The sequence below is a fragment of the Phyllobates terribilis genome, unplaced genomic scaffold (genome assembly GCF_046119375.1).
Source record: "Phyllobates terribilis strain yellow unplaced genomic scaffold, ASM4611937v1 Scaffold_11__3_contigs__length_659146591, whole genome shotgun sequence".
Taxonomy (NCBI): Eukaryota; Metazoa; Chordata; class Amphibia; order Anura; family Dendrobatidae; genus Phyllobates; species Phyllobates terribilis.
The window spans coordinates 186167273-186187421 of NW_027362771.1; positions in this window are offsets into that span (position 1 = coordinate 186167273).

Consider the following 20149-nt stretch of genomic DNA (forward strand, 5'->3'; position numbering starts at 1 on the left):
ATGTATAAATACCCATCTTATTAACCTTTTGGGTCCCCCCCCCCCCAAAAAAAAAAAAAGTGTGCCTCTGATTTTTCAGACACAAATATATCTGTTGAAAATAGTCTGGTGTAGGCCAGAGAAATAGAAGTGTGGTTTTGCAGTTCTATGGGCCATTTGTATCTAAAAAAAACTGTTTGAGTGTGTCGCTCACTGTTCAGCCGCAAATATATATATATTTTAAAAAGCCTGGTATACACCAGTAAATTATAACTGTGGTTTTGCTGTTCCACAGTAAAAAATCTCTATTATCCTGCTTTTGGCATTTTTTGCCGTAAAAAATAAATAGTGTCTCTTGATTGTTCAGACACAAATATAACTGTTGAAAATAGTCTTGTGTAGGCCCGACATCCCAGTGTGGTTTCGCAGTTCCATGGGTCAAATCGCTGTACTATCCAGTTTTGGGCCTTTGGTATCTAAAAAAAAAGCAGTTTGAGTGTGTCGCTCACTGTTCAGCCGCAAATATCTCTATTTAAAAAAGTGTGGTATACCCCAGTAAACAATAACTGTGGTTTTGCCATCCCACGGTAAAAAATCTCTATTATTCAGGTTTTGGTAGTTTTTTCCGTAAAGAAAAACAGTAGTGTCTCCTGACTGTTGTGACACAAAAATATATCTGTTGAAAATAGTCTTGTGTAGGCCCGACATCCCAGTGTGGTTTTGCAGTTCCACGGGTCAAATCGCTGTACTATCCAGTTTTGGGCCTTTGGTATCTAAAAAAAAAGCAGTTTGAGTGTGTCGCTCACTGTTCAGCCGCAAATATCTCTATTTAAAAAAGTGTGGTATACCCCAGTAAACAATAACTGTGGTTTTCCTCTTCCATGGTTCTAATCTACTCTTTATTACCCTTTTTCCATTGATAGTGCAAGTGTAAGCTATTTTACTTCATTTACAATGGGCAAGGCGCGTGGCAAGGGACGTGGAAGTGGACGTTCTGGTGATGGTTCGTGCAGAGGACGGGGCCGTGGCCAAGGTGAAAATGTGCCACAACCAACAGCCACATCTTCTCGCTCCCACTTCTTGACCGAATTACTAGGGAAGCACAGAACAACACCAGTATTGAGAACTGATCAGTGTGAACAGGTTATTAATTGGATAGCAGACAATACTTCCAGTTACCTGAGCACCACCACCTCTGGTCTGTCTTCCACACGGTCAACTCTTAGTAGCCGTGAGTCTCGACCGCATACTCCTCCTCACCCTGATGCTCCTTTCTCCCACCATGCCGAGTGTCGTCAGACAGCAAGTGATCCCACACTTGGACACTCTGAAGAGCTGTTCACTGGTCCATTTCCATATTTGGGCCCCTCGCCTGATACGCTTGAAGTGGTGGAAGAGGAGATCCCATGTTGCGATGCCCAAATATTTGAACAGCCACGGCCACAGGAAGTCGACGTTGGCAATCTGTCACAAGAGGTGGACGATGACGAGACACAATTGCCAGGAAGTGAGGAGGAGGACCGTGGTGCGCAAGTGGAAGAGGAGGAGGTGGTGGATGATCTAGTAACTGACCCAACGTGGAAGGAGGACATGCAGAGTGAGGCCAGCAGCACACAGGGGGAGGGAGGCAGAGTACCCCAACAGGCAGGAAGAAGCAGTGTGGTGGCCGCAGACAGAAGGCAGGCAACCGTTCCCCGTAACACCAACACGAGGGATGTTGCCAGTACAAGTGGTAGGTCTTCCAGAGTCAGGAATTTTTTTAAAGACTGCTGATAACCCCAAAAAGGCCATATGTTCCACCTGCCATGCCAGCATCAGCAGGGGTGACAAAACTACCAGCCTGACCACCACCAGCATGATCAGGCACATGGCAGCAAAGCACCCGACTTTGTGGGGCGAAACCCAGGGTCCAAGACCAGTGTCAGAGGGTGTCACCACTGCTTCTTCCACTGTTGTGCGTGCAATAGAATCCCCTGTTGTGTGTGCAAGGCAATCCTCTGTCCATACTGCATGTAAAGATGCCCCCTCCTCTCAGTCTTCACTTGTTATGGCAGTTTCTCAAGAAACAGCATCAACGTCCACGTCCACGTCCCACCGCAGCGCTCAATTGTCCATATCCCAGACCTTTGAACCAAAGCGGAAATTCGCACATTTCACGACTGCTTGCATTGGAAATGCTGCCTTTTAGGCTGGTGGAGATGGAATCCTTCCGCAATCTTATGGTGGTGGCCGTCCCTCGGTACTCGGTCCCCAGCCGACACTACTTTGCCCGGTGTGCCATCCCCGCACTACACAAGCACGTGTCCCAAAGCATCTGCCGTGCCCTCAACAACGCAGTTACTGGGAGAGTCCACCTGACAATGGACACGTGGACAAGTGCTTGTGGCCAGGGATGGTACATCTCTCAGACGGCACACTGGGTAAACATAGTGGAAGCCGGGACCCAGTCGGACCTTGGGACGGAACAAATCCTCCCCACACCGAGGATTGCGGGCCCTATGTCAGTCAGAGTTGCCCCCACAGTGTACAGCTCCTGCGCATCCTCCTCCTCCTCATGTTCAGCCTCCATCTCAGATATCACCACATCAGTTACAAGCTGGAAGCATTGCAGTACTGCCTCCGCCAAGCGGCAACAGGCTGTGCTGAAACTCATAAGCTTAGGTGATAAACCTCACACTGCTTGTGAGTTGTGGACAGCTGTGAAAGAGCAGGCAGATCTGTGGCTGAGACCGCTGAACCTACATCCCGACATGGTCGTGTGTGACAATGGCCGTAACCTGGTGGCGGCTCTGAGGCGAGGTGAGATCACACGTACCATGCCTGGCTCATGTGCTTAACCTCGTGGTTCAGCGGTTTCTTAAATCGTACCCCGAGTTGCCAGATCTGCCCGTGAAAGTACGCCGCCTGTCAGCTCATTTTCGCAAGTCGGCTACAGCTTCCGCCGCCCTTGCTGTGTTGCAGCAGCGTTTGCAGCTTCCGGCACACCGACTGGTGTGTGATGTCCCCACACGTTGGAACTCTACTCTCCACATGTTGCAAAGGATTTGTGAGCAGAAGAGAGCCGTTGTGGAGTACCAGCTGCAACAAGGCCGTTGATATTCAGGTCAGACTCCACACATAAGACCTCAGGAGTGGACCTGGATGTCTTATATATGTACCATCCTGACAAACTTTGAGGAGGCCACCAAGATGGTGAGTGGCGATGACGCCATCATTAGTGTCAGCATCCCACTTGTCTGTCTTTTGCAACGCTCTCTGCAGAGAATTAAAGAGGAGGCATTGCAGCCAGAGTATGATGAGATTGATCAAGAAGCCATAGCGGGCGATTACACACAGCTCAGCCTCATCTCATCCCAACATGCATTGGGGACAATGAGGGAGAGGAGGAGGAGGAGAAGGAGGAGGAAGAACAGGAGCTGCTATCATGCGTTGTAGACGGTAGTACCTGTACAAGTGTTATACCGTCGGTTCAGCGTGGGTGGCCTGAGGACAGGGGGGAGGAGGAAGAGGAGGAGGAGGAGGAGGAGAGCATGGTCAGTCGTCATCTTGGTGAGGACACGGAAATCTTGCCCGTTACCAGTCTGGCATGCATGGCTGACTTTATGTTACGCTGCCTTAACCGTGACCCTCGCGTTGTCAAAATGTTGGGTGACAGTCAATACTGGTTGGTGACACTTGTAGACCCCCGCTACAAGGAGAACTTTCACTCTCTTATTCCTGAGGTGGAGAGGTCTACAAAAATGGGGCAATACCAGAAGGCCCTTGCTGCAGAACTCTTAAAAAAATTCCCATCTGAACACGCTAGCGGCAGAGGTCACAGTTCGTTGCCCAACCAAGGCATACAGGCGAGAGAGATGCAACTCCAATCCAGCAGAGGCAGGGGAACACTGTCAACGTTTTGGGACAGTTTTCTGACACCCGCCCAGCTTACAGGCCCTGAGGCGCGGGGTACTCTCACAAGGAGTGGAAAGTTTCAAAAGATGGTGAGGGAGTACCTTGCCGATCGTACCAGCGTCCTCCGTGATTCCTCTGTGCCTTTTAATTATTGGGTATCCAAGCTGGACACTTGGAATGAACTCGCTCTGTATGCCTTGGAGGTCCTGGCCTGCCCTGCCGCTAGCGTGTTATCGGAGCGTGTTTTTAGTGCCGCTGGGGGAATTATAACTAATAAGCGCACTCGCCTGTCAACTGACAATGCTGACAAGCTGACCCTTATCAAAATGAACAAGGGCTGGATTGGGCCAGACTTCTCATCACCACCAAATGACAGCAGAGTAACATAAAGTCAAATCCACTGTGTTATTTCGGGAGGTGTATTCACATGCACCGCTTCACACCCACACATGGGTATACGCTTCCTCGTTTCGGCTGTTTAATCTTCTTCTCCTTATCCTCAGCCTCCACCACCATTATACCACCAGGGTGACTGTGGTCTGTGTTGCCAGCATTGCAATTCCTCCGTCCTAATTTTTGGCAGCTTTTGCTGGGAAAGCATAAGCAAATACCATGGGACACCCACTCCCCAATATTGGGACTTATGTTTGTAATATGCTGTACTGCATGGATCTTTTAAGGGGCATTGCAAGTTGCTCCGTCCTAATTTTTGGCAGCTTTTGCTGGGAAAGCATAAGCAAATACTATGGGAGACCCACTCCCCAATAATGGGACTTATGTTTGTAATATGCTGTACTGCATGGCTCTTGTAAGGGGCATTGCAAGTTGCTCCGTCCTAATTTTTGGCAGCTTTTGCTTGCAAGGCATAAGCAAATACTATGGGACACCCACTCCCCAATAATGGGACTTATGTTTGTAATATGCTGTACTGCATGGCTCTTGTAAGGGGCATTGCAAGTTGCTCCGTCCTAATTTTTGGCAGCTTTTGCTGGGAAAGCATAAGCAAATACTATGGGAGACCCACTCCCCAATAATGGGACTTATGTTTGTAATATGCTGTACTGCATGGCTCTTGTAAGGGGCATTGCAAGTTGCTCCGTCCTAATTTTTGGCAGCTTTTGCTTGCAAGGCATAAGCAAATACTATGGGACACCCACTCCCCAATAATGGGACTTATGTTTGTAATATGCTGTACTGCATGGCTCTTGTAAGGGGCATTGCAAGTTGCTCCATCCTAATTTTTGGCAGCTTTTGCTGGGAAAGCATAAGCAAATACTATGGGACACCCACTCCCCAATAATGGGACTTATGTTTGTAATATGCTGTACTGCATGGCTCTTGTAAGGGGCATTGCAAGTTGCTCCGTCCTAATTTTTGGCAGCTTTTGCTTGCAAGGCATAAGCAAATACTATGGGACACCCACTCCCCAATAAAGGGACTTATGTTTGTAATATGCTGTACTGCATGGCTCTTGTAAGGGGAATTGCAAGTTTCTCCGTTCTAATTTTTGGCAGCTTTTGCTGGGAAAGCATAAGCAAATACTATGGGAGACCCACTCCCCAATAATGGGACTTACGTTTGTAATATGCTGTACTGCATGGCTCTTGTAAGGGGCATTGCAAGTTGCTCCATCCTAATTTTTGGCAGCTTTTGCTTGCAAGGCATAAGCAAATACTATGGGACACCCACTCCCCAATAAAGGGACTTATGTTTGTAATATGCTGTACTGCATGTGACGCGCCCCCTGGGCCATGTGTACACGTGTGTGGGATACCCGGTGCCGGGTCTCGGGGGTCTGTAGTCTCCGTGGCGGTGACCCGGTCCCGTGGCTCAGGCTGGTCAAACCAGTGGCAGTCTTTCTTAGGTTTTGAGGTTAATTGTCCGACTGCGCCACCCGTGGATTGCGGTCAGGGAGTACCACCGCTGCGAGGCAGACCACTGAGACTGGTGTTGTGTGCGCAGCATAGAATGGGATAACTCCCCTCGGGAGGAGTATAGCCTCAGGGCAGTGAGTGTGGATGATGGGGGTGATGGTGCACGAACGCAGCAGGAACGACTCAGAGTCTTTGCAGTGCAGTTCAGGCTCTTTACTGATGATTATAAGGTAGACCCTCCCGGGAGTACTGGCTAGCATAAGAGGCCTGGTCAGTCTGTGAGCAAGCAGGAGTTCCCCTGGCCAGGTGGAGTTGTAGGCCTCCCCGTCTGACTGCACTCTTCCTGGCTACCTTGCTGTAAGCGGGTAGAAGTAGCCCACGTCCCTGAGTGTACCGTGTAGTGCTCACCCGTATGGCTGGTGACTTGGGGCCTTCTGTTAGCCTCCGCTCCACGACGGCGGTGCTGGTCCCTTGCTTGTGACTGAGCCTCCGGCCTTCTATGGCCAGAGGACCTGAAATCCCCTGCCGGCTGGTTTCTGCTGCTGGATATATAAGTCCTCACAGCTTCGGACTCCTGTGTCCAGTTCCTATTGTCTTCTGCCAGGGCGAGCTCTGCTCAGCTTCCAGCCCCTGGTCTTTAGCTCCTAGCTCCTACAGAGCTCCTTGCTGTTACTTTCCCTTGCTCTCACTCTGACTCTGACTGTTCTCTGTTCTCTGACTCACTCAACCCCGCCCCAGATCCAATTTATAAGGGGAGAATTCTCCCCTCCCAGGACTGGGGCAGGAGGATGTTGCATGTTTAAGGGATCCTGACCAGGAAAACTCCCACTTGCTCTCCGACGTAATATCTCTATTACTGTGGTGACCAGACCCCTGGGGTGCCACACATGGCTCTTGTAAGGGGCATTGCAGTTCCTCTTAATTTTTGGAAAGCCTTCCATTCACTGCTTAGGCCAACAGCGCACGGGAGACCCAGTTGCTATAAATCGAAAAAAAGGTTTAGTTAACGCCCTCTGACCTCCATGTCATTTCCAAGGGGCATTGGAGTGGCTCGAAATTTTTGGTAGGCATTGCACTCACTGTATGCCCTATAACTGTGTAGCCAAACCGCTCCTTTTGTTACAGAAACATATCCTACAAGACATATCTGGTTGACTGGCCTGATATTGATGTGAATGGTCCCTGTTCCTCCTGCTCTTTCTCCTTTGCCACTACCTCATCCATCATTTATCACCTGAAGCTTTGTTTTAACGGGAGTCATAGAACTGGGATAATAGCAGGAAAACATCCAGCAAATCTTCGGAGCAGGTAGGATATGCGCCAAAACGCGGACCACCTCAGGCCTAGCCGCTACTACATACATGCGCTTGCATTCCAAGAAAACAAAGCAGATGCTAACTTCTATCATCATCATCATGCTCCTCACCTAGGCACTCTCAACTCCCCTGATGGAGAAGCCAGGGCCCCCCGGAGGAGTCTGGTTCTCTGGTGGGCTCGTCCAATGCTGCCCTAAAGCAGGCTAGGCTAAGAAAAGTGTGGGGGAAGGTGACAGCAGAAATCAGGGTGGCTGGGGACCGAGTATGGACACCTGGCCGCCACCTGGCGGCTGGGGACCGAGAGAGGACACCCGGCCGCCGGGCGGCTGGAGACAGAGTATGGATACCTCGCTGCCGAAGCGGCCATGAGGTAGTGGCCAGCTTAGGCCTCCTCCAAACTAAAAGGCCCCATTTCAAGTGAAAGCTAGCAGTATGGTATTGCAGCCTGCGGGTGGGTGGGTGGTTGGCTGCATATTTTCGCTTGCATTGCAAGGAATGGGGGAGGTACAATTGAACACTGCCCTGGGACAAGGACTTGCACGGGGATAGTTGCAAGTCTGCATCTTCTGATGCGGCAAGGATCACTTCTGATGGGCACACTTTTAGACAGTGACCTGGGGGTCAGAGATGCTTCCAGGGGTCTTCCCCATGCTGATCCCTTGACTTTTCAGCACTGTATGCATGTGTCACACAGCACATGGCCAGATAAGGTTGTAAAATGTTAAAATGACATTTCCCGGTGAACGCATTTGTCACGGTTGAAAGCAATACAAAAGTGCAAAAACGCATGAAAAATGCTACTTGTGAACATAGCCCAAGGTGTGGAGGAGTATTTTTGTTTTTGGTTATTCATTTTACCTTATACTCAAGATTTTACCCTGGAAAGGAAATTCCTTAACATATTTCACAGGAAAACCGTTTCAGTTTAGTTTTTGAACGTTTTATTGTGAGCCCGCAAAAGTGGCTTAATACCTCTGACCACGTTGTTGACAGCAATGACCTGGGGGTCAGAAATGCTTCCAGGGGCGATCCCCATGCTGCCCCCATGTATTTGAGCACTGTCACTATAGTTTTTGGCACTTTTTAGGCTTTCTACAGACTGCCGGGGGTGCTGCCGCAAAAATGCTCGGGTCTGTCATAGACTAACATTGGGCTCGTTGCTCGGGTCGAGCACCCGAGTATCACGGTAAGCTCGGCCCGAGCTTCGAGCACCCGAGCATTTTAGTGATCGCTCAACACTATCAGTCGTCATCTTGGTGAGGACACGGAAGTCTTGCCCGTTACCAGTCTGGCACCCGTGGCTGACTTTATGTTACGCTGCCTTAACCGTGACCCTCGCATTGTCAAAATGTTGGGTGACAGTCATTACTGGTTGATGACACTTTTAGACCCCCTCTACAAGGAGAACTTTCACTCTCTTATTCCTGAGTTGGAGAGGTCTACAAAAATAGGGCAGTACCAGAAGGCCCTTGCTGCAGAACTATTAAAAAAATTCCCATCTGATCACGGTAGAGCCAGAGTTCACAGTTCGCTGCCCAACTAAGGCATACAGGCGAGAGAAATGCAACTCCAATCCAGCAGAGGCAGGGGAACACTGTCAATGTTCTAGGACAGTTTTCTGAGACCAGCCCAGCTTACAGGCCCTGAGGCGAAGGGTACTCTCACAAGGAGTGGAAAGTTTCAAAAGATGGTGAGGGAGTACCAGCGTCCTCCGTGATTCCTCTGTGCCTTTTAATTATTGGGTATCCAAGCTGGACACTTGGAATGAACTCACTCTGTATGCCTTGGAGGTCCTGGCCTGCCCTGCCGCTAGCGTGTTATCGGAGCGTGTTTTTAGTGCCGCTGGGGGAATTATAACTGATAAGTGCACTCGCCTGTCAACTGACAATGCTGACAAGCTGACCCTTATCAAAATGAACAAGGGCTGGACTGGGCCAGACTTCTCATCACCACCAAATGACAGCAGAGTAACATAAAGTCAAATCCACTGTGTTATTTCGGGAGGTGTATTCCCATGCATCGCTTCACACCCACACATGGGTATACGCTTCCTCATTTCGGCTATTTTTTGCTCTTATCCTCAGCCTCCACGACCACTATACCACCAGGGTGACCGTGGTCCATGTTGCCAGCATTGCAAGTTCCTCTGTCCTAATTTTTGGCAACTTTTGCTTGGAAGGCATAGGCAAAGACTATGGGAGACCCACTCCCCAATAATGGGAATAATGTTTTTAATATGCTGTACTGCATGGCTCTTGTAAGGGACATTGCAAGTTCCCAATTAGTGTTGAGCCACCCCCGTAGTGTTCGGGTTCGGTTCGTCGAACACCGGGATGTTCGAGGAACTGTTCGTCGAACACCTTAGAACACCGTCGAACACCGTTAAAACCAATGGCAGGCAAACAAAAACACATAGAAACACATAGAAAACACCTGCAAAGGTGTCCAAAAGCTGACAAACTGCTCAGAAGACACTCTCTTTAAAAAAGCCGGCCGGCAAATTCAGCAGCGGCATACACCGGTACCCGACAATTTAGACAAGAAGGAATAGAGCATCACACATAGATTAGATAGATAGAAACATGTCAGTCACACATATAAGAAGCACAGTGACAGTGTTGGTTACTGCACTTGTCATTTAGTGTAAAGGATTTATTAAAAAAAATATTAGTGTTTTCATGCACCGTCTCTTTAAAAAAGCCGGCCGGCAATTCAGCAGCGGTACCCGACAATTTAGAACAGAAAGAATAGAGCTTCACACATAGATTAGATAGATAGAAACATGTCAGTCACATATATAATAAGTACAGTGATAGTGTTGCTTACTGTACTTGTCATTTAGTGTAAAGGATTTATTTAAAAAAATAATAGTGTTTTCATGCACTGTCTCTTTAAAAAAGCCGGCCGGCAATTCAGCAGCGGTACCCGACAATTTAGAACAGAAAGATAGAGCATCACACATAGATTAGATAGATAGAAACATGTTAGTCACATATATATGAAGTACAGTGATAGTGTTGGTTACTGTACTTGTCATTTAGTATTAAAATAAAGGATTTATTATTAAAAAAATTGGCGTGGGGTTCCCCTTAATTTTAGGCTCTAGCGGAGGTTAAGCAGACGGCTGGGGCAGATGTTTGAAGCCTGGGAAGGGGGTAATACCCACGGAGCTTCCCAGGCTACTAATATCAGCCCCCAGCTGAATACATAGCCTTTACTAGCTATTAAAATGGGGGACCCCCCAAAAACAATGACGTGGAGTCCCCCCTAATTTAATAGCTAGCAAAGGCTAGGCAGACAGCTGGGGGCTGATATTAATAGCCCAGGAAGGGAGCCATGAATATTGGCCCCCTCCCAGGCTAGAAACACCAGCCGTCAGCCGCCCCAGAAATGGCGCATTCATAGGATGCGCCAATTCTGGCACTTAGCCTCGCTCTTCCACGCTGCCCTGGTGCGGTGGCAGGGGGTAATAGGGTTGGGGTTGATGTCAGCTTATAATGCCAGCTGACATCAAGCCCAGGTTAGTAATGGAGAGGCGTCTATAAGACACCCCCATTACTAACCCCATAGTCAAAGTTAAAAAAAACACAAACACCCAGAATAAAGTCCTTTAATTGAAATAAAGACACAATCCTTTATTGTTCTAAATTAAACCATACTTACCATCACGCCCATTCCAGCTGAAGCCAACGATCTCCTGCAATAAAAGAAAAATAATAAAGCAACCTCATCCTTACCTTTCCATGGTTCCCACGACAGCTTCAGCTCTGCTACATCGAGATGACAGGCTGGACCGCAGCAGAACGCTGCCATCCAGCCTGTCATCCCGCAGACACTGAGAAGCGCAGGCTTGCTTGCGCTGCTCAGCGTCTCTCTGTGACGACATCCAGATGAGCCGAGTTCATGTCCAATGAACTCGGCTCACCTCATGCACGTCACTGACAGCGTGGGAAAATTCTCACGCTGAAGCGCTGATTGCAGGAGAATTTTCCCACGCTGTCAGTGACGTGCAGGAGGTGAGCTGAGTTCATTGGACATGAGCTCACCTCATGCACATCACTGACAGCGTGGGAGAATTCTCCTGCACTCAGCACTTCAGCGTGAGAATTTTCCCACGCTGTCAGTGACGTGCATGAGGTGAGCCGAGTTAATTGGACATGACCTCGGCTCATCTGGATGCCGTCACAGCGAGACAGTGAGGAGCGCAAGCATGCCTGCGCTTCTCAGTGTCTGCGGGATGACAGACTGGATGGCAGCGTTCTGCTGCGGTCCAGCCAGTCATCTCGATGTAGCAGAGCTGAAGCTGTCGTGGGAACCATGGAAAGGTAAGGATGAGGTTGGTTTATTATTTTTCTTTTATTGCAGGAGATCGTTGGCTTCAGCTGGAATGGGTGTGATGGTAAGTATGGTTTAATTTAGAACAATAAAGAATTGTGTCTTTATTTCAATTAAAGGACTTTATTCTGGGTGTTGTGTTTTTTTTAAATACTTTACTAGAAATTCATGGCGGTCATGTCTAATACTGGCGTGACCCCATGAATTTTGGGCTTGGGGCCAGCTGATAATACCAAGCTGACCCTAACCCCTTTATTACCCAGTGAGCCACCGCACCAGGGCCCTGGATGAGTTGGGTACAGCGCCAGAAGATGGCGCTTCTATGAACGCGCCATTTTCCGGGGTGGCTGCGGACTGCAATTTGTAGCGGGGGGGGGCCCAGAAAGCTTGGGCCTCCCTGCGCTGCAGATTCCAGCCCCCAGCTGCCTAGTTGTACCTGGCTGGACACAAAAATAGGGCGAAGCCCCACGTACTTTTTTTTTAATTATTTCATGAAATTCATGAAATAATTAAGAAAAAAAGGCCTTCCCTATATTGTTGTGTCCGGCCAGGTACAAATAGGCAGCTGGTGGTTGGGGGCAGCCCGTTCCTGCCTGCTGTACCTGGCTGGACACAAATATAGTGCGAAGCCCCACTTCAATTTTTTTTAATTATTTCATGAAATTCATGAAATAATTAAGAAAAAAAGGGCTTCCCTATATTGTTGTGTCCGGCCAGGTACAAATAGGCAGCTGGTGGATGGGGGCAGCCCGTTCCTGCCTGCTGTACCTGGCTGGACACAAATATAGTGCGAAGCCCCACTTCAATTTTTTTTAATTATTTCAGGAAATTCATGAAATAATTTAAAAAAAATTGACGTGGGGCTTCGCACTATATTTGTGTCCAGCCAGGTACAGCAGGCAGGAACGGGCTGCCCCCAACCACCAGCTGCCTATTTGTACCTGGCCGGACACAACAATATAGGGAAGCCCTTTTTTTCTTAATTATTTCATGAAATAATTTAAAGAAAATTGACGTGGGGCTTCGCCCTGTTTTTGTGTCCAGCCAGGTACAACTAGGCAGCTGGGGGCTGGAATCCGCAGCGCAGGGAGGCCCAAGCTTTCTGGGCCACCCCCGCTGCAAATTGCAGTCCGCAGCCACCCCGGAAAATGGCGCGTTCATAGAAGCGCCATCTTCTGGCGCTGTACCCAACTCATCCAGGGCCCTGATGCGGTGGCTCACTGGGTAATAAAGGGGTTAGGGCCAGCTTGGCATTATCAGCTGGCCCCAAGCCCGAAATTCATGGGGTCACGCCAATATTAGACATGACCACCATGAATTTCTAGTAAAGTATTTAAAAAAAACACAACACCCAGAAAAATGTCCTTTAATTGAAATAAACACACAATTCTTTATTGTTCTAAATTAAACCATACTTACCATCACGCCCATTCCAGCTGAAGCCAACGATCTCCTGAAATAAAAGAAAAATAATAAAGCAACATCATCCTTACCTTTCCATGGTTCCCATGACAGCTTCAGCTCTGCTACATCGAGATGACAGGCTGGACCGCAGCAGAACGCTGCCATCCAGCCTGTCATCCCGCAGACACTGAGAAGCGCAGGCTTGCTTGCGCTCCACAGTGTCTCTCTGTGAGGGCATCCAGATGAGCCGAGTTCATGTCCAATGAACTCGGCTCACCTCATGCACGTCACTGACAGCGTGGGAAAATTCTCCTGCACTCAGCGCTTCAGCGTGGGAGAATTCTCACGCTGAAGCGCTGAGTGCAGGAGAATTCTCCCACGCTGTCAGTGACGTGCAGGAGGTGAGCTGAGTTCATTGGACATGAGCTCACCTTATGCACGTCACTGACAGCGTGGGAGAATTCTCCTGCACTCACCGCTTCAGCTTGAGAATTTTCCCACGCTGTCAGTGACGTGCATGAGGTGAGCCGAGTTCATTGGACATGAACTCGGCTCATCTGGATGTCGTCACAGAGAGACGCTGAGCAGCGCAAGCAAGCCTGCATTTCTCAGTGTCTGCGGGATGAGAGGCTGGATGGCAGCGTTCTGCTGCGGTCCAGCCTGTCATCTCGATGTAGCAGAGCTGAAGCTGTCGTGGGAACCATGGAAAGGTAAGGATGAGGTTGCTTTATTATTTTTCTTTTATTGCAGGAGATCGTTGGCTTCAGCTGGAATGGGCGTGACGGTAAGTATGGTTTAATTTAGAACAATAAAGGATTGTGTCTTTATTTCAATTAAAGGACTTTATTCTGGGTGTTTGTGTTTTTTTTAACTTTGACTATGGGGTTAGTAATGGGGGTGTCTTATAGACGCCTCTCCATTACTAACCTGGGCTTGATGTCAGCTGGCATTATAAGCTGACATCAACCCCAACCCTATTACCCCCTGCCACCGCACCAGGGCAGCGTGGAAGAGCGAGGCTAAGTGCCAGAATTGGCGCATCCTATGAATGCGCCATTTCTGGGGCGGCTGACGGCTGGTGTTTCTAGCCTGGGAGGGGGCCAATATTCATGGCTCCCTTCCTGGGCTATTAATATCAGCCCCCAGCTGTCTGCCTAGCCTTTGCTAGCTATTAAATTAGGGGGGACCCCACGTCATTTTTTTTGGGGGGTCCCCCATTTTAATAGCTAGTAAAGGCTATGTATTCAGCTGGGAGCTGATATTAGTAGCCTGGGAAGCTCCGTGGGTATTACCCCCTTCCCAGGCTTCAAACATCTGCCCCAGCCGTCTGCTTAACCTCCGCTAGAGCCTAAAATTAAGGGGAACCCCACGCCAATTTTTTTAATAATAAATCCTTTATTTTAATACTAAATGACACGTACAGTAACCAACACTATCACTGTACTTCATATATATGTGACTGACATGTTTCTATCTATCTAATCTATGTGTGAAGCTCTATTCTGTCTGTTATAAATTGTCGGGTACAGATGCTGAATTGCCGGCCGGCTTTTTTAAAGAGACGGTGCATGAAAACACTATTATTTTTTTTGATAAATCCTTTACGCTAAATGACAAGTACAGTAAGCAACACTGTCACTGTACTTCATATATATGTGACTGACATGTTTCTATCTATCTAATCTATGTGTGAAGCTCTATTCTGTCTGTTATAAATTGTCGGGTACAGATGCTGAATTGCCGGCCGGCTTTTTTAAAGAGACGGTGCATGAAAACACTATTATTTTTTTTGATAAATCCTTTACGCTAAATGACAAGTACAGTAAGCAGCACTGTCACTGTACTTCGTATATATGTGGCTGACATGTTTATATCTATCTAATCTATGTGTGAAGCTCTATTCTTTCGGTTCTAATTTGTCGGGTACAGGTGTATGCCGCTGCTGAATTGCCGGCTTTTCATGTTTCACTGTTGGCACTGTTCCCATCGATTTGGGCAATCACTGTAATGCCACAACCACCATGGCTGTGGCATTACAGTGAGTGGCAGACAATCCCTGCATGATTGGTGCTCTAAATAGCGCCAGACATGCAGGACACGCTTTTGGTGCACGAACAGTTATCGAACATAACCTCGAACAGCCGATTTTTTGCAAATCGTTCGGGTTCGTCGAACAACTCGAACACCGCCCAAAACAGCTCGAATTTGAGATTGGCGAACAGTTCTAGTCGAACACCGCTCATCTCTATTCCCCATTCCTAATTTTTGGCAGCTTTTGCTTGGAAGGCATAAGCAAAGGCTATGGGAGACCCACTCCCCAATAATGGGAATAATGTTTTTAATATGCTGTACTGCATGGCTCTTGTAAGGGGCATTAAAATCGTCTTGTTAAGCTACTGTGACCTCCACGTCTCTTCTACGGGGCATTGATATTGTCTTTTTATTCCACTGTAACCTCCACCACTCTTCCAAGGGGCATTAAAACTGTCTTGTTAAACCACTCTGAACTCCACGTCTCTTCCACGGGGCATTAAAACCATCTTGTTAAGCTACTGTGACCTCCACATCTCATCCAAGGGGCATTAAAACTGTCTTGTTAAACCACTCTGAACTCCACGTCTCTTCTAAGGGGCATTAAAACCGTCTTGTTAAACCAATCTGAACTCCACAGCTCTTCCAAGGGGCATTGACATGTTGTTTTTAATTACCTCTAACCTCCACGACTCTTGCAACGGGCATTGCATTTCCTCCTAATTTTTGTCAGCTTTTGCTTTTCAATGCATAGGCGAACACTAAGGGAGACCCACTCCCCAATAATGGGTAGAAGGTTTTTAATATGCTGTAATCCACGTCTGTTTCAAGGGGCATTGCAGTGCCTAATAATTTTTGGAAAGCCTTCCATTCCCTGCTTAGGCCAACAGTGTACAGGAGACCCAGTTGCTATAAATGGAAAAAACGGTTTAGTTAAGGCCCTCTGACCTCCATGTCACTTCCAAGGGGTATTGGAGTGCCTCGAAATTTTTGGTAGGCATTGCATTCACTGTATGCCTTATAACTGTGTAGCTGAACCGCTCCTTTTGGTACAGAAACATATCCTACAAGACATGTGTGGTTGGCTGGCCTGATATTGATGTGAATGGTCCCTGTTCCTCCTGCTCTTTCTCCTTTGCCACCACCTCATCCATCATTCATCACCTGAAGCTTTGTTTTAATGGGAGTCATAGAACTGGGATAGTAGCAGGAAAACATCCAGCAATCCTCGAAGGAGGTAGAATATGCGCCAAAACGCTGACCACCTCAGGCCTAGCTGCTACTACATACATGCGCTTGCATTCCAAGGAACAGAAAGCTAAGGAGGTGGATGGCCTCATGATCATGAATAATTTACTTGTTGTGTAGGAGGCCGACCACTGCTGCTGTCTACCTTCTGAACTTTGTGTTGAAGCCTGATTGACCCAGGACCCGCAATCCTCTATGTCTGGAGGACGTGTTGCATCCCAGTGTCCAACTGTGTCCCGGCTTCCACAATATTAACCCAGTGTGAAGGCGTCAGTGAGATGGACCATTCCTGGCCACATTCACTTGTCCACGTGTTTGTGGTTAGGCTGTCCTTCCCACTAAATGCACTGGGGAGGGCAGAGGTAATGTTTTGGTATACGCGCTTGTGTATAAGGCGCACCGGGACAAATAGGGGCGGCTGGGGACCGTTTATGGACACCCGGCCACCCCCAGGCGGCTGGGGACTGTGTGTGGGCACCCGGCCGCGGGGCGGCTGGGGACTGAGTATGGACACCCGGCCGCCCCCTGGCGGCTGGGGACCAAGCGTGGACACCCGGCCGCCGGGCGGCTGGGGACTGAGTATGAATACCAGGCTACCGACGCAGCCATGACGTGGTGGCCAGATCCCACCTCCACATGCCTAAAAGGCCCAATTTCAAGTGCGAGCAAGCTAGCAGTATGGTATTGCAGCCTGGGGGTGGGTGGGTGGCTGGCTGCATACTTGCGCTTGTATTGCAAGTTATGGGGGAGGTACAATTGAACACTGCCCTGGGACAAGGACTTGCACGGGGATAGTTGCAAGTCTGCATCTTCTGATGAGGCAAGGATCACTTCTGATGGGCACACTTTTAGGCAGTGACCTGGGTGTCAGAAATGCTTCCAGGGGTCTTCCCCATGCTGTTCCCATGTCTTTTTAGCACTGTATGCATGTGTCACACAGCACATGGCCAGATAAGGTTGTAAAATGTTAAAATGACATTTCCCGGTGAATGCATTTGTCACGGTTGAAAGCAATACAAACGTGCAAAAACGCATAAAAAATGCTACTTGTGAACATAGCCCAAGGTGTGGAGGAGTTTTTTTGTTTTTGGTTATTTATTTTACCTTATACACAAGTCTTTACCCTGGAAAGGATGTTCCTTAACCCCTTTCCGACCAGGTCAGTAATAGTACGCACCAGGTCGGGAAGGCCGGTTCAGCGGGGGCTCCGGCGGTGAGCCCGCACTGAAGCGAGTACATGTCAGCTGATTATTGGAATCGCAATCCACCCGCGGCTGTTAACATGTTAAATCTCTGACAGTGGCATTTAACTCGCGCTTCCGGGAGTCCTAAGCCCCGCCCATCAGTGACCCCGTCACGTGATCGTGGGTCACCAATGGGTGGGCATGACAACTCAGGGTCTGCAGCAGACGCCTGTGGTTGTCATGTCTCAATTGCTATGAGCGCCACCTAGTGGTCAGCGCTCATAGCAAGTGAGCATTTCTCCTGCATACAAGCGATCTGCTCATCGCTTGTATGCAGTAGAAGCAATCAGACAACTCCTGCTTCTAGTCTCCTCTGGAGACTATAGAAGCAAGCAGAAAGTGTAAATAAAAAAAGCTTTTAAAAAAATAAAAAAAATAAAAAATATATAAAAGTTTGTCACCCCCCTTTCGCCCCATTCAAAATAAAATATATATATATTAAAAAAAAAACACATACACATATTTGGTATCGCCGCATTCAGAATCGCCCGATCTATCAATGTAAAAGAAGAATTAATACAATCAGTAAACGGCGTAACGAGAAAAAAAATTTAAACGCCAGAATTAAGTTTTTTTTGGTCGCTACAACTTTGCAATAAAATGCAATAACGGGCGATCAAAACATCGGATCTACCCCAAAATGGTATCAATAAAAACGTCAGCCCGGCACGCAAAAAATAAGTCCTCACCTGGCCCCAGATCCCGAAAAATGGAGAAGCTAAGGGTCTCGGAAAATGGCGTCATTTTTTTTGTTTTTTTTTAGCAAGCTTTGGATTTTTTTTTCACCACTTAAATAAAAAAGAACCTATACATGTTTGGTGTCTATGAACTCGTAACGACCTGGAAAATAATGATGGCAGGTCAGTTTTAGCAATCTGTGAACGTGGTAAAAAAAGGACCCAAAAAACAACTGTGGAATTGCATTTTTTTTGCAATTTTACTGCACTTGGATTTTTTTTCCCATTTTCCAGCACAGGATAGGGTAAAACAAGTGATGGTGTTTAAAAGTACAACTCGTCTCGCAAACAATAAGCCCTCACATGGCCATATTGAACGAAAATTAAAAAAGTTCTGGCTCTGGGAAGAAGGGGAGCAAAAAAGGAAAACACAAAAACAGAAATACCCATGGTCGTTAAGGGGTTAACATATTTCACAGGAAAGCACTTTCACTTTAGTTTTTGAACGTTTTATTGTGAGCCTGTAAAAGTGGCTTAATACCTCTGACCACGTTGTTGACAGCAGTGACCTGGGGGTCAGAAATGCTTCCAGGGGCGATCCCCATGCTGTCCCCATGTCATTTGAGCACTGTCACTATCGTATTGGGCACTTTTTAGGCTTTCTACAAACTGCCGGGGGAGCCGCCGCAAAAATGTTCGGGTCTCCCATAGACTAACATTGGGCTCGTTGCTCGGGTCGAGCACCCGAGTATCACAGTGAGCTCGGCCTGAGCTTCGAGCACCCGAGCATTTTAGTGCTCGCTCAACACTAGTCTTAGGCTGTGTACCCATGATAAGGATTACTAGCGTTCTGGATGCAGTGAATTTTCGCTGCATCCAAAATGCAGCATTGTAAAGTACAAGCACAGCATATGGGATTAACAGAAATCTCATGCCCACTGTGCTTCTTTTTTACTCTGCGTAAAATCACCTGCGGCGCAGGCTTTTTAGCTGCGACATGTCAATTTCTCTTGTGGAGTCTTCTTTATTTCCCCATAGACTTGCACTAGATGCGGTAAATGCACAGTTAAAAAAAACATGCGCATTGTAAGTGCATTTATGCAGGTATTTTATCCTGATCTCAGCGAGACCTGGGTTCTTTGATGAGAGTTGTAGTCACTACGCACCACCTGTGAATAGCGGTAACTTTACTGCTATTGACAAACTCTTGAGACGGATTCGAGGAACATGAACTACATCAGACCAATGTGGCAACATTTTGGGTGAATGAGGGACACTTTTTTATTTTTATTTCTGTCTTTTTATGTATCCTTTTCTGGACTACTTTGTATTTGTTGGATTACGGCAGACGTGCATGGGATTTTTTTTATGTTTTTTCAATAAATTGGTGAATGAGGGATAGTGTGGGGGAGTATTTATTAAAAATAAAGTGTTTTTTTCTGTGTGTTTTTATTTTTTATTACCGCGTTAGTAATGGGGGTGTCTGATAGACACCTCTCCATTACTAATCAGGGGTTGATGCAGCTGTGATTTTTGACAAATCACAGCTGTCATCACAACCAGCTACCATTACCCTGATTGCCACCTCACAAGGGCAATCGGGAAGAGCCGGGCAAAGCACAAGAATTGGTGCATCTAATGTTGTGCACCTCTTCTTGGGCGGCTGAGGGCTTGTATTCTTAGGCTGTAAAGGGCAAAATAACCATGGACCTTCCCAGCCTGATAATATAAGACTGCAGCTGTCTGCTTTACCTTGGCTGGTTATGAAAAAAGGGTGACCACACATTGTTTTTTTCATTAATTAATTCATTTATTTATTAGGTTAATACAAGTACAGTATGGTGCTGATTAAGAATATGACTTTGGTTTTGCCCGATTTGCTCTAATTTCTGAGATACTTAATATTTAATTAATTAATTACAGTAGAATTCTGGCTTCAAAAAGTCACTTTTATAGCATTGTAGCCTACAAATTGAAATACTTAATAATTATGTGGGATATTTCATTACTAGTGTTGAGCAAGCACTAAAATGCTCAGGTGCTCAAAGCTCGGGCCAAGCTCACCGTGATACTCGGGTGCTCGACCCAAGCAACGAACCCAATGTTAGTCTATGGGAGACGCCAGCATTTTTGCGGCGGCTCCCCCG